This window comes from Ischnura elegans, chromosome 8 (assembly GCF_921293095.1).
Source record: "Ischnura elegans chromosome 8, ioIscEleg1.1, whole genome shotgun sequence".
Taxonomy (NCBI): domain Eukaryota; kingdom Metazoa; phylum Arthropoda; class Insecta; order Odonata; family Coenagrionidae; genus Ischnura; species Ischnura elegans.
The window spans coordinates 117,086,088-117,101,851 of NC_060253.1; the positions used below are offsets into that span (position 1 = coordinate 117,086,088).

Here is a 15,764-nt window from a genome sequence, read left to right on the forward strand (position 1 = left end):
GGCCAGCTTTTTTCTATTCTAGCCCACTGTGCGGCGGCGCTAACGGGTTGGGACGGAAGCAGATGACATGACGGCGGCACTGATGCTCCGCCGATCGGAAAATGTCACGAATTCCGAATGGGCCGATCACGGGTGGAATGGTTTGATTGAAGGCGGAGAAGCTTTTTCCGCGCGCAGAGCAGAGGGATTGGGCATTATTTAAAGTTCACTCCAGACGAGCACGAGCGAGGAAATTGGAAGACCCAAGTCGCTTCCTTTTCTGAGGCCTCCACACAACATTTAGTGTGGCGCGCCAACGCACTTTGCGCCACCTGAACTTTTTCACCCCCAAGAGACCTGGAGAAGGAAGAGCTGGGCACTTCGGGAGACTGAATGCTCGCGACGGCGAGATTCGAAAGAAACCCTTTTAGCATTCGATATGCTAGAAAAAGTTTAGTTATCAAAGACGAAATTCATTGAATTCGGAAAGAAAAATGATGGCGTACGTAATGAGGATACTTCAATCCTTATATTTTTAGGTTATATTTTATTCCAATTATCTGAACCGACTTATGAAACTCACATGCTTTCATTTAATCCGTGGCATTTATTAAAAATATATTAAATACTCTTCCAGAGACTAGCCGGAGTAGAATAATAAATTTTTCATGAGTCTAATCGTGTAAATGACATTATATAAGCATTTATTAAAATGGTATTTAGATATGGCAGTTGCCAACATTGTCCGTATTTCATGCATAACCTAAGGTACGGTGGGTGGAAATTTTAGCTTTGATTGCACTAAAAATTGTACGATATTTGCACTAACTCCTGTGCTACTAGTTAAAAACGATGAGTTTCGTTGTAACAATAGCATCTTTAATTGCACAACGCGTCGTGAGGCCATAAATTAAATGGTAATATTACAGAATATGTAATGCAATCAATAATTATCATGTGCTTAGACGAGTACCTAATGTCCTAAGAGTCCTGGCAAATAGTGGGCATTTAAACGCAATTGCCAGAAAATGTTCCTGCTGATGCCTTTTTTATAAAGGCCGTCAGTCGCTGAGAGAGAATCATAAGGACATATTTTGAAAATTTCATCATCATAGCATATAATTCGTTCCCCCACCAACCTCCTTAAAATAGCACACAGACATACTTGATCTTGTCCAAACGGTCGCTATCAGAATTCTCCGATAAATGGATTTCCCTCGCTGCCAACCACGGGCTCCGCGAAATAAATAACTTATCCTTTTCAAGGTGTCGAACTGACGGGCATCCCACAGATCTTATATCCCACGCCTACATTATCTTTAAATTGATTTAACTACAACGATTCTCGCAAATGAATGACAAATAGGTCTTGCTCAATATTTCGTCTCCTTTCTCAAAAATCATAATTGAATTTCGGAAGCAAACTAAAGAATGAGAAAAATGAAGAAATATATTTAAATTTTGTGCTGTTCTCAAAGAAACGTGCTCAACAACGGACTCCGAATAGTAAGCCCCAATATTTCCCATCGAAAGCTCTAAAAACGGAGGTAAAGTAGACCGGGAGAAAATTACAAGAAAAGCTAAGCGTGGTAGAGTAAATTGTATCCGTATGCATAGAGGAAGGAAAAACTCTATTTCGTGAAGTCAATCACAAGAAAATAATGGCATGAAATATAATTAACAGGTATATTATAGAAACATATATATCATATTTTCTGAATGCAGCCATGAAGGTGAACGAAACGATTCCAATGATAACGACGTCATTCTGAATCACTCACGAAATTCCTTTGATGGGAACGAGAAGCTTCTTCTAGCATCCAAATTCCAGGATTCTTGAATATGTCCAGAAGGAAGCCATTGACTTCACAAGTGGGCGTAATGAGATCATATTGGCCATTCAAAAATGAGAGGAAGAAAGTCTAATCAAGTTACAGGAATCGTCTTTTACAAGAATCCTTTCATTAATAGTTAAATAAGTAAATTTTAGATTTTTAGTATGGATGAACGTTCATTTAAGACCTCTTACGGCTTAATTCATACTAAAAATTTGAATCGCCACGAATTAGAAATTAAACTCATCTAGATTAAAATTATGAGTGGTTTTCCAATGAAAATAGAGCCCTAAAATCTTACTGCTAACTAATGATTCGACTCTAGGAAAGGAAGTAGGTATTCTTAATTTTTTACCGTAGAGAAGCACAAAATTTTTGACTTAAAATTCCTTAAAATTAGCAACAGATACCCATTCGGCCAATTAAATTTCAACAGCATTATAAAATGTTAACTTGAAATAGGTACTTGAAAGCTGCGAGGTATATAAAATTATTCCCTTCACTTGCACGGTAAATACCAATACTCAGATACAACATGTTAATGCAAAGATTGAGAAATAGCATTTCCAATTTCACTCATAGCTATATACATCCTGAAATGAAGATGGAGCGTCAGGTCATTAAAATTAAGGCGGAAATGTTACCGTTGTATAAGGTATAATCGTTGCTGAGGGCAGCGGGAAATCTTAAAACCTGACGCTGAAAACAATTTCGGCTATTTTGCCGTTTAGTCCCAACTTTTCCCAAGAGATGCTGTTGAAAACATAGCGACCAGCATCGGCCGGGAATCGTAAGGACTGTCTCACCCCTGACGCAGTGAAACACAAGAAGTTAGTACCACCCGCGAAATTTTAATCAAAGAATCTGTAAACCTCATTGCTACGTCTAAAAATTAAAGTTTCCTCTCAGGTCAGACGCGGTTTTATAGATTAGCGTTCTCTACTGTCCCGAAGTAAAGCGAACAGTTTGAAATCATGGGTTAAAATATTCGCAGCCACTTTTAGCCTCTTCAAAGGTAGTAATAACATGACGATTTCCTTGGAGAACATCTGTTTGAGAATTCAGAAGGGCGATTAAGCAGCTACTAGGAAAAATACACAACGCAGCGAACTTCGATTACGTATTTCAATCAAAGTTTTTAAAACTGTACCTAGATACAGTTTACTCAACTGTGATCCACTAGCAGCTAGGTATAGTTGCCCGAAGTCCACTTTCCCGATAACACGCTCGCGCTGATACCTGCAGAAATATGGAGCGAATGCAGCAAATGGCACAAGCGCAGTAGAAATACGATTATGAATGTGATTAAGGAAAGCAAGGTGTTGAGAAAGGCGGATTTCAAATTGAACCTCTTGAGTGATACTGTAGTGTAATTCAGCGCTGAGCAAAAAATCGACCCAGATTATTAAACATGGCAATTCTAAAGACTTGTATACAACCTCATCACCCTGCAATCCGTCGTGATTACACCTTAACGATGCGTTCGGAAGCAGCTTATTCACAAATAAGGACTATTATAGCATCCGGTTCAGTTCGTGCGGTGTTTCGTTCAAGATGCGGTAGTAGACCTAAACATACCATATATGATACTGATTTAATGAAAAAATAACTTAATACGTACTTTAAACCATAATATTATGCTAAAATTGAATTACGTAAAAACACAAGCAAAAATTAACGTAAGGCAACTTGAAGGAAAATAAGTTCTCCGGCAGTGTTCTGAAGACCAAAAAATTTACGGCTTTATTTTCATTACTATTCGTGCAGTGCACGAGACATTTCGCAGCAAGCTAATAGATTAGAGATGGGTCAAAAAGAACCGAACTGCAAAAACGAACTGTTCACTGAAATGAACCGGTTCGAAAATGAACCGTTCTCTAAAACACCCTGTTCACTGTTCATGTCGGCACTGCACAATTGCGGCGTACTCGGTACAGTAGGTATGATCATCAAGAGGCATTTTTAAACTGCAGCTTACTCGAGCAAGTGCGTTGTGGGTACAACAGATGGCGGTTACGAGGGAGGCCATCCAAGGCCGCCGAAGTGCGTCGTAGACGACCGAGTCCCTCCCCTTCTTTCTCTACTATTCCCCTCCGTCGACGAAAACTAACAGGATAGCCACTGAACGGTTCGTTCTAACTAATATTTGAACTGATATTTAAAATATTAGTTCTTTCGAACCGTTCGAAATAACTAATATTTTAACTGATGTTTAAAATATCAGTTTTTTCGAACCGTTCTAAATATAATATCAAATATTAGTTTCCTCGGGGCGTTCAGTTGGGATATCGCGTTCATCTTGATTTCGTATTTTGAACATTTGTGGATTTGTGGATGCATCTCCAAAAATATTGTTTAAAACGCGATTCATGAACTAAGGAAACGATTGAACTCATGATTGTGGAACATTTTTTTCGGTCCCTTTACCAAGATGATCTTTTGACTTGGTTTTTGGCGCCTACGATGATATTTTAATTTTTTAAGTGCGCTGTATTGTGCAATGTGGATGCATCTCCAAAAATGTTGTTTAAAACGTGATTCATGAACTTAAGAAACAATTAAAGCCTTTGGACTTAGTTTTTTCAGGTGCATCATCTAACTAGGAGTTTAATCGTTTCTTAAGTTCATGAATCGCGTTTTAAACAATATTTTTGGAGATGCATCCACATTTCACATCACATCGCACTTAAAAAATTTCATCGTAGGCGCCAAAAACTAAGTCTATAACTAAAAAAGAGTATATGATGACAATATAAAATGTGTACATTGTATCCACTATTTATGTTTTTCTTAGGTTGGTCGTACAGATATTTACTTTTAACTGGTTTAATCTATATTTTACCCTGCGTCGCTTAATTAAGAGTTCTCAACTGATGGTAGTGGGAAACACATATTTGGCTCCAAATTACATCAAATTACTTGTTTGTATCTGCAAACTTTGGCAAGCTTGTAATAACCTATTAACTTCACAGTGGCATTATAATGACATGTATTTCCAAAGTCGCACATTTATCTAACCGCAGTTTGACTGCGAAACTTACCGACTTTCATTTTCCAGAGAACTGATTGTCCGCAAATCTTTAATGGTTTTTCATGGGACCAAGTAACTGAGTAACGTCGACGAGAAATTCGGATGTTAGGTGAGTCACTCAAGGGCTGATAGTTTTTCTTATCAAGCTGCAAACCGGAAACATGAAGAGTACTAGTTCCCCTTTGTAAACATTCCTTATTATTACCCTTGATGGGTTGTGGTTTATGTGCCCGGACCTTTTTTGGCCAATCAAAATGATGCCGATTCTCTGAAATCAATCTTGCATATCCAATCGGCATATCCAATGAAAAGTTTCATGAAAAAGGGTGACATTTTGATTCTAGATGGAGAATTTCAGGATGTTGTGTCATATTTAGAAGATAATTTAGAGTTCAGTGTGCTGATGCCGACGAGGCAAGCGAGCTCAGTTAACGACTTAAGAATTGAATCAATTTTGATTCGTGGCTAAATTAAGACGGGTAGTTAATGGCAGAGAGGAGAATGGTAATATCAAGGAAAAATATTATTGGAATACAATAAACTATAATTTTAATTTATAATTAACTTACAGCGAATGGCATATGGTGCATGAGGCAGCATATTGACATATCGCTGTGATTGTCGTAATGGGAATAGAAGAATACGGTGTTGCGCTCATATAGCAGCAACAATTTATTATTTATCCAATGGACAGTACCAAGATAAAATCACAAGACCGGCCGTGATTTTAACTAGAATTGTTTTAACGGATAAATGAATATTCAGCGGAAGACGAATAACCTTTCAAGACCGATTTTCATTGACATCCTGGAGTCGTAATAAAATTGTATAGTGAAAATTCACCGAAAATGTATCTGTTTTGCTAGATACTGATCACCAGATTTTTTTTATTTGCATGCCAACTGGAAAAAAAGTTGAAACTCATTATTTTTTTCATTTCAGCAAACAGCTATCAATAACTTATGATTAAATCCCAATGGTTTAGCATAAGTGAGGTAATTTGAATTGATTTATATCTGATAAGAAGGACATTGAAAAAGTTCAATAAATTCTCATGGTTCGTTTATTACTGTAAAATCAAACCAATTCTAACGTTTGAGAGGAGTGACGGAGGGGGTTGGAGGCCGGGAAATTCTTTTAAGCATACTCGGGCGTTTTCAAGGGCAGAGTAGCCATTTTCGGCACTAGTATCCATACATTTCTGTCCCTGTGTCGGTAGAATACTATAATAGATATAAAGGGGTGTTGTGGAGGGCCAGAGCGTAGAGCCAAATGGCCAAAATCGCATATTTTAATCGCATTTTTCGCGATGTTCCACCGGCTAAACATTATTTCTTCAACACGCCAGCCGAAAGGTATTAAATAACACCTTTAGAAAACGTTTTTTTCTTTTTGGCCCTCTCAAACGTATATTATAAAAACATGCTTTAGAAAGTATCAAATCGACGCCATATCTTCTTGTCTCGCTCAAAGTTCTTGAAAACAATTCGAAATCTGCTTCATTAAATAAGGTTTCCAATGCGGTAAACCGCATTAAGAAATATGCCTTCTTGACCGAGATATAAAAAAAAGTGAATTTTGTATTTTTTATCTAGCCGGCCCTGGTATGCATCTAGCGGGCTGGAAATGTGGGGAGGTTTGTTGTATTTGATCCCAAATCGCATGACTTAAGTATGGGAAAATCCTGGAGGGGGGACTTATCACCCTCATTATCCGGCTATGCCCTTCGTCACAGGCACACCTTATGGGGTTGCGAGCATGATTCGCTCAGACTGAAAACACAGGGAGTCAAATCGAACCCTAAACTGTATGACCAATATGTTTTTACCAAATAGGTTCCTGTTACCGTTGGACGGTGGAGCAACGGGTCGTGGGATTTCAGCCCATCCACCATGCGACTGTATCCCGGGCGAAGCCAAAGAAACACAGGCTTGAGTCTCTTAAGATAATCCTAAGTCAACACTCGTGAGATTGGCTCGACGAAACTCTCCATTCCGTTGTAAAATCTGCTATCTAGACCTTAAATGGTGACGTATTTCGTGCCTCCCTTTATAATCTGTCCCGTGCTTTTCATCGTCCCTTGCCTTCCTTCCCGTCCACCTGCCCTTCCACGCACTTTATCATTACTATTAACTTATCGATCCATTCCACCTTCATCATTATTCGGCTGCTCCGCATTTTGAGAATTCCACTCTCGACGTCACTGCTGCTTTCAACGCCCTAGCTCGCTCTTACAAAAAAATCATGCCCCATATGTAGTATCTGATGGGTTGTATACCTTCTTATGTGCATGTGTGTACCTTACTTCTATGTCTGTATTCCTATGATGAATATTTTTATGATTAATATGCCCTAGAAAACTTAAAAATGCCTTCAGATTACTTCAGCAGACTCGCATTCAAGTATAACCGATTTCCTTAATTTACATGCACTCAACAAACGTGTTTGATCAATATGGCTACTGCTGTCTTCAAGTTAAAACACCAAAACACCTTCCAGGAACCTGGACCGTTTTCAGCCGCGTGTCAATAGGTTTAGACTTGAAGGGAAGTGTAGACTTAACTGGCAATTATGGGAACATATATGGCGTAGAGGAAATGACGGTATAGATAAACTAAGGGGAGGAAATCTAAATACATCGAGAGGGATGGAAATAATACCGATCTGCTTGCGGAGCAGGGATGGAAATATTTAAGATATTTTGACATCCACCACATTTGATGGCCAACGTGCTCCACGGTCACAGCAACCAAAAAAAAAAAACGAATTGACATCCTTCCATAGTGCTATTCATTCCGGCAAAAAAGAACGCTTCAGGTTAATCAGTATCTTAAATATCAATTGCCAACACTTCCATTGCCATATTTAGTGCGGTATTAAAACAGATAAGTGCGAAAATTACATATATAAATGACATATTTGATACATGATTGAGCTACAATAGAAGCCCAAGAGAATTTTTACATTGCAGTGAAATGCATTGAAGTGTACCCATTTTTAGTACATTCTTTAGGATTCTGTAATTCAGCCAAAGCTGAAGTTTAGGCATAGGTAAGAACTATGAGGGAAATTTCTCGCTAGAAGTATTCTGCCTCAGCTGCTACGATGTAAAGGATTACTGGCTCAAATTACAGATCCGAATACTGCTTTTATGAAAATTATGTCCGTTATAAATTAATAAAAAATAAAAAAATCCGGTAAAAGGGAAGAACGACAGAAGAAGGCCTCGAGAAAGAAACATAGAGCATGCGACGAATGATTCATAGCATAAATATTTTATGGATAAGTACTGAAAGTCAAGCTGATGGAAGAAATGCCTGAAGAGCTAGGTCAAACCAATCGTTGAATTGCTGAGTGACGATAATGATGATGAAACATTAATTAAATGGATTAGAGTAGACGCATCAATATAAGAAATGAGAGGAGAGACACAATCACACACTGGAATAAGAGATAGCTTTCACGATTCCGATTTTCTTCATGGGTGGCCGTCGAACACAAGATCTTTCACATTCGCCGAGATATATTCTGACGAGTAATTGTGACGCACGGATAGAATAATTCAATGTGCTCCCTTGCTTACTCCACGACCCTAGTCGGTGAAATTTATTCTCGTCGGCGTCGACGAAGAAATGTGGAGAGGCATGAAATAATTAAAATTCTTCGAGATCGCAATTCATTTCGGGAGGACTTGTTTTATTTTCCTTCCAACCCCTCCCACCCCCACGACCTCCTCCCCGCCTCCTCCCCCCGTGTGCATTGAATCGATAAATGTATTATTCCCTCCATTTTCCTATCGCCCCAACACCCCCTCCCCACACCCCCCTCCCGCCCCTGAATCTCTCACGGAAAATATTGGCCCTCCCACCCCCACCTCCCAACATTGGCACCGATTCGTGTCGCCCAGCAAAGATTGTGCTGATTGTGCTAACAAAGACTTGGCTGATTAACGTGTCATTGATTCTGAGAGAATCGATCGGCTGAGATCATAGCTGCCTAGACAGGAAGGTCACCGCTTGTTTAAGCCTCTATATCGGGGAAAGCGCCACAACCTTGCTGGAGAAAAGCTTTGACCTCACAATTCTGGAGGAAATAAAAATACAAAAGCAGTCGTATGCTCTATATTTATCACCATTTTTAGGAAGATTTATCGAAGTAACGCCCGCCTTTTGAAGAAGATAAACGAATTGCTGAATATCTTTGCAATAGCCTACCCCACGCGAGTAAACCAATAAACTCCTAATGCATAAGTATAGAAATTACTGAATCACGTAGTATTACCTCCATGAAAACAATGGAGGGTAAAATGATGAGGAAAGGAACTCACTTCACAGTGGCCTTTCTGGAAATAGTTGTAGGGTAGTAACCACATTCCTAATGACGAAGTGAGTACCACTTTTCATGAAAATATTATCGAATACTCTGGATTATTGAACTAATAATAACCAGTACAAATCGCTCCTTCGGAAAAAAACATTATGGACGAGCATACCGTATATATACTGATAAGCACCGCATCTGCATATTTCAAAGACATGAGGTGATACACAGATCTCTAATCGTGCAGAATCCACAAATCTTTAGAGGTCAAGGCTAATATTGACCGACGTCGAATCCAAATCTTTCACGATGGTTATTCCAGTTCGTGTTCTCCACAGCGATGATTCAGTCCTACTACAGCTAAAACACTTTGAATTCGTTCCGCGTTGAATAAGAATGAAAAAATAGCGGCCCGTTCGGCGGCCGGAATAAACCCTGAGGGCAAATGATAGAAAAATAAACAGGAGGGAATCAGTGAGATTCGGGGACCGTTCCTGGAATATAAAACATCCCCAGTGTTGGAATCACAGTCACCAGTTCCGCGCGGAAAATTGCTCGTATCGGAATGGGACCGACTTTGAGTCGAGATGATTTGATCGATAAGGGACGAACGCATAACTCTGTCGCGTAAACATTAGTGAAGTACACATAAGCTGCCACGGAAAAAAATCGCATTGATCTTTTGGAGATCCAAACGCCCACGGTTCGATTCCAGCGGAATATATCACTCGGAGGATGATTTTGAGCCATTAAGAAAGGTATTTGTTATCAATGCATTAGTTAGAACTTTCATGTGTCAAAAATAAACTGCGATTAAGCGTTGGAAACAATGGACTATTTTTCATTACTTATCTCACTCTGCAGATATTTCATTGCGAGGGAGGAGTCTACCTGTCATCAAGGTGCAGACGTTTACCTGGAAATAAATTGAAAAGGAGAGAATTACATAAGGCGATAGCAAAGTTTGGACACAATGGTGGGCAATGGAATTTTCATGGAATGGAAACTCAAATTTTCAATGGAGATATGTTGAAAGAGGTGATATGTTTCTGTTTCAAAGACTCAGTCGGGTTCGATTGTCAAGACTAAAAAGTATATATCACTAATAAAGAGTTAGCCTCACATAAATAACCACAATTATTTATCCTGCAGATTTAAAACACACCACAAGCTAACCGGTTATAGTATGGTTAAAATGTGTAATTCCTCAGCTAAAAGTGATCAAATTGTGAAACAATCAATGCTTATCGTTATTTTATTTGCCAGTTTTAACAAATTGAGGTAACATGACTATAAAAATCACAAAATACACTACTTCACCAAATACGTACATGATAACGATTAAAGTAAAACAGAAATTAAGTCAAAATAAAAATAAAATACTCACTAGACTTGCATGCTATTTAATTTGATCTGCATTTAAAGGCGCCTGAAATAATTTTATTGTATAACTGATAACTTAGGGCTTTACTTTTTGAAACCTCTCCATACTGGAAATAAATCAATAAAACTGTGTTAGGTTCACTATTAATTAATAATGGGCACGACCTGGGTCCCGTAACTTGGTTACATCGTCAGGTGACTGACCTTCTTGCCTTTAACAGGCGATAGCATGTATTTACCATATTTTTTTACCTCAAGTGAATCTGATTTACAGAGACTACGACGAAAAATATGACCTCGGAAACTCAATATTTTAAATAATTGCACTCAAACAATCATTTTGCACCACATTTGCTAAAACTTTAGTTGGATGAGTAGTATAAACAACTAGATATTATTAATCAACAAGATATTATTAATCAATCCTAGATCAAAGATATAAATCACCCACTTTATCGATGAAAGCTTTAATGCATCGTACCCTCAGAATTACAGGATTACAAAAAATGAAGATTTATTGCAAACACACGATTACGAGACACACACTATAAATAAGCTGGGCCACTATGATGGCCGCATCATTAAACAGGCTTTTTTACTTGGCTCCCCTTTCATGCACCTACGCCCTCTCCAAAAACCTCAATCCATTTAAAGGTGTGTTTGGTTCGTGGGAACTATTGAGAGCGAAATCCCTTCGCAACCACAAAACAATTCCACATGAAAAAATCTTTCTTCTTCTCCATGAATGTTTTTCCTTCCGCTATCATAACTTTTCCCTTTCGAAAGGAAGAGGGTAGTTTTGTCTGAGCCCAATGTAACCCACGCGAACAAAGAGACGAAGGACTCTCGCACCTCTGACCCTTTCTCACACCGCAATCCGACCGATGAGAGAAGAGACAGTGGACCGGAGGGAAAAGAAATAAAGAGAGAAGCATTCAAAACATCATCCCTCTGCACACACGACCACTCCAACCCCCGAAGCATATCCCGCCTTCAAAGGTTCCAGCGAAATGTTTCCCCCGACCAAACTAAACCGCAGAGAGATTCCGAAATCCACTTCTGCAGGTCATTCCTCTGAGCTCAACTTAGACATTTTTCCATGCAGATCATGGGTTGGCAATTCCTCCATGCGTAAGGACATGCGTATTTTCAAACTGAAATGACTGCGCGAGTTGCTATCACCAATTTTCCCCCGACAAATGTTTACTGATGTAACAATTTTGTGCTACCTGTCATAGGGGCCTATTACGTAACTTTGACTCGGAGCTAGAGCTATCTGTAACTCCGCCCGGATTTGTTTTGATTTGTAGCTCCAACTCTATTACGTACCGGCAGGAGTTACGGAAGTCTCGGAAAGAATGCGGAGCTACAGTGGCTCTGGAAAATTCGGAAAGCAAATCTCCAGAAATGAGTCAACCAATAGGAGCTAGGTATCTGATAATAAATGTTTCTGAGCCGACGAATTTAACGTGAATTTCGGAATGGAGTCCCAAACTTGTATTTCGTAAGTTAACGTGAAATAATTAATATAAACTACATTGTTGGAATGTTTATACTATAAAGCTTATTCATATACAGTTATATGTCATCCATTGTATACAGTCATTCATTTATCGTCGAATGCAAACCTATTCTCTGCCCATGTTGCTATTATGGCAGTGAATACAATTTTAGATACCGGCAAAGGTCAGAGAAAATGAGCAGGAAGCAGTGCGCGGTGCTCACTAATTTTATGAGTGACCACAGAAGCTTTGCCCCTGGCGTATTCCAACCTCAGAGTACTCTGAGATTCCAACCCCTATGAAAAAATTGTATAAACCTGTTTCAAAATTTTATACAATCTTATACATCGCCATGGCAATGTATAAAAATTTGAAACAGGTTTAAACAATTTTTTCATAAGGGAAGGGATAAACGGGGAGGCAACAATAAATAAAATGTGGGGTGACAAACCTTAATATTTTATCCACAATTAACAAAAATGTGCTACTGAGATTGACAGATGCCTACACAGTACGAAGATATTTGTACACACACCAACACATATATTTAATACCAATAATGAAAATAAAAATGCCTTATGGCAACTCCAGCCCGATTACCTTCGCTTCTCAACTGTCATTTGCCATGTCGGCCGTCGGAAGGTCGGAATCTGAAGGATTTGGCAATGGATGGACCAATAAACATATATTGGGGAAGTATGATGAGGGTGTTTGTGGAGTATATAAGAAGAAGGAGGCATCTGGCATTAGAAAGGAGGCGAATAAGGGGTTCCCACAATCCGATCGAATTAGATGAAGACTATTTTCGAATGTTTTTCAGAGTGTCGAAAAACATTTTTCAATATCTCTACCGATCTCTGGGACCCACACTAAGGAAACGCAGTATATCTCAGATGCAGAATAAGAAGATTCAACATTACACACGCCCATAGTGATATAATGAAAATTCTTAAATGATATTTATGTTTTTCCACGCTTAGTCCAGAATGTCTGCGTTTCCTTAGTGTGGGTCCCAGAGACCGGCAGAGATATTGAAAAATGTTTCGAAGCGCCTCGCTATCTACCCGTGTCATCACCAGCAGCTCTTCTCCTTCCCGAGACATTGGTAAAATCTTAACTGTTGGTTATTCTGGACGCACAAATTCATTAATACCTCATGCCTTTTGCTTGAATTGATTTGGAAACTGGGTTTTTGAATGGAAATAAACTTTGGGTAAAAACTTAAAATACTTGTGTGTGATTATTCGCTTCCCGACACCAAGGGCAAGAACCCGCACGCATTACAATAACATTACGCATCCAGCCATCTTGAGAATGACTTACAGAAATAGGCATAGAAAAAAATAAAATTCTGTGTAGAAATAAGGCAAAAATGCAGGCTCACTTGACATTATTCAGTGAGATTGAGGAAATTTTTCCTCACATTCAAATTAATTCATTTCATTCTCTGATAAAACTGGTTAATCTAAAGGAAAGCATTCTTATTTAATGAAATGGAATTGGGCTGTGATTACTACTGACCGTGCATCAACCGAGAAATAGATTTAACATAAATTTTAAAGCCTTGCATGTCTGATTATATGTATTTATATTTTCCTAAATAATGCAAACTTCCAAGAGACATTCCATTTCTTGTAACTAATCGCGATTCCAAGTCGAGTTGCGCCACTAAAAGTTTTTGAGAAGCATTGCAACACTACGGAAGTTATAATAAACCAATTAAAATGCGAGCGAAGCGAAAGAATAAATTCAAGTTTCAACGGGGCGCAGAAGTTGGTAAGAACACGATGCTAGTGATATTAGGTATAAACTATCCTTCATAGCAGCAAAATGACAAAAATACCCTGAATAATATTGAGGTCCTACCTTAATTAACTTGAAGCCTTAATCAGGGTCATTCCTTCCTCCGGTGGCTGGAGATGTCCGATGGAGATAATCCTCGGGCAGGGGCAGAAGGGGTCACACAAGGTTTCATCGTGAGGGACACTTCAAAGAGTAATCAGCGAACACGTTAACACGCTTAGGAACACGCAACCACGACATAAAGAATTACACTAAAGGCGTGGATGCAGATCAACTGAGAATAAGGGCGACACTAACACTACTATCATGAAGACGACACATACACGACGTTTACAGTGGATAGAATACACGCGACGCGTAGAAGACATCCTGGGCGTTAATTCTGGTTGCTCCTTCGATAAGGGTTTACATTAACTAATCATAAAAAAATAAGATTCACTTATTTCACCACCGACACGAGTTATCGAACGATAATAATAATAACAGGAACAAAGCACTCGGCGATCGTTCAGGCGATGGACTCGCCGTCCGGCATAAGCCGACGGTCTGAATGACGCGTGTGAAGTGCACCACCCTCTCGACTCGATAAGGAAGGACACACCTGTTTTAAGGCGAGACGCAATGAATCACCAGTTGGGAGGGGGGTGTGTTTGAAATATGCTCAGAGGTAGAATGTCTCCGAGAGTCAAAGAGGTCCCTCCGGAAGCCCTGCGGAAGAAGTAAATGTAAAGGCCGTTTTACACGGTACACGGAATTGCGCAGTCTGACGTACGTGTGAAGGCGCAATCAAAATTGCGTCGTTTAACACAAAAATTTCAGCCTGAATTAACTATCTCAAACTATTTTCTTTAAGAATAATTTGTAACAATTTGTTTTGCCCATATAAATCAGCTAGCCAATTAAAACCTTGGGTGGAGTAAAAAATAACAGGAATAACATTAGGATACATTCTTGAAATTTTCATTTATTTTGATCTTTATATTAGAGAAGCTGTATTTATTAAATATATATTTTCTCAGTAAATGCCAAATATTATTGGAACCATTCAATAATTTAATTATTTTTTCTGCTTTCCTTTCTAAGTGTCCAGAGACTCGCAAATATACTCACAATATAGATAATAATTACTGTAGTAATACAACCAATTCTACACACATAAGGTAAGAAATAAAACAATATCAATTAAGGTCAATTCAACACCACTGACATTCTTTAAATATGACTGATATTTGACTCGATACCGAACTTAAATTTATAAGTCTTTCCGAGAACTCCTTTCAAGTGGCAGATGAGTTAGGGTTTGGAATATCAACACGGCGAACATTCATGCGTCAAAGAATCGGGAAGCAACGCGAAAATCCAGAAGAATAGTTCAGGAGATCAATTTCCTAACTTTTTCTGATCATTTTATTTCACAGATAGATTTGAAATAGACGGCGGAGGTTTCCGTGGAGTCCGTCCTCTTGAATGCCTCATTCCCTCCAAACAGTCAAGATTCGGAACACTTTAAAAACTGCGGCTGTCGTACAGAAAGCGTTACACGGTTGTTAAACGAATTGAGTTGCGAGCCGCTAGAGACTCGGAGAGTGCGCGCTAGGCTTAGATTGCATGAGATATTGAGAATGGAGATCTTTAATTGTAAGAGCGACACGGATATCATCATATTAGAATCCCACTACAGTTCCAGGTACGACCAAAGCGATAAAATAAGAGATATTTACGCGAAGGGATAGGTGCGAAATTCGTTATCTCCCACGCGCGACAAAGGACTTTAATGAATGCAAGGCGTAATTTCGTCAGAACATTTCCTTTATAAATGGATACGGCGGGTGTCCTGACATCCCCCGCCACACGCCTATTGAGGCAGCTTGCGGGGTAGTATGTAGATGTAGATGACCAACATAAAATTTT

At 39.0% G+C, this 15,764-nt stretch overlaps 1 protein-coding gene across 7 annotated transcripts in view; it reads right to left on the bottom strand.

Annotated features, from left to right (window-relative positions):
* The window catches only part of LOC124164351, a 239,991-nt gene extending 225,613 nt beyond the window's left edge, over window positions 1-14,378 (bottom strand). For 5 of the 7 annotated variants that reach the window (XR_006866034.1, XR_006866036.1, XR_006866035.1 and 2 more), the window contains exon 1: window positions 13,917-14,378. The gene's annotated coding sequence lies outside the window, so the exon portion shown is untranslated. The remainder of the gene's footprint in view (window positions 1-13,916) is intronic. The other 2 variants (XM_046541638.1, XM_046541637.1) reach the window with 2 other exon arrangements.
* Window positions 14,379-15,764: the final 1,386 nt, after the last annotated feature.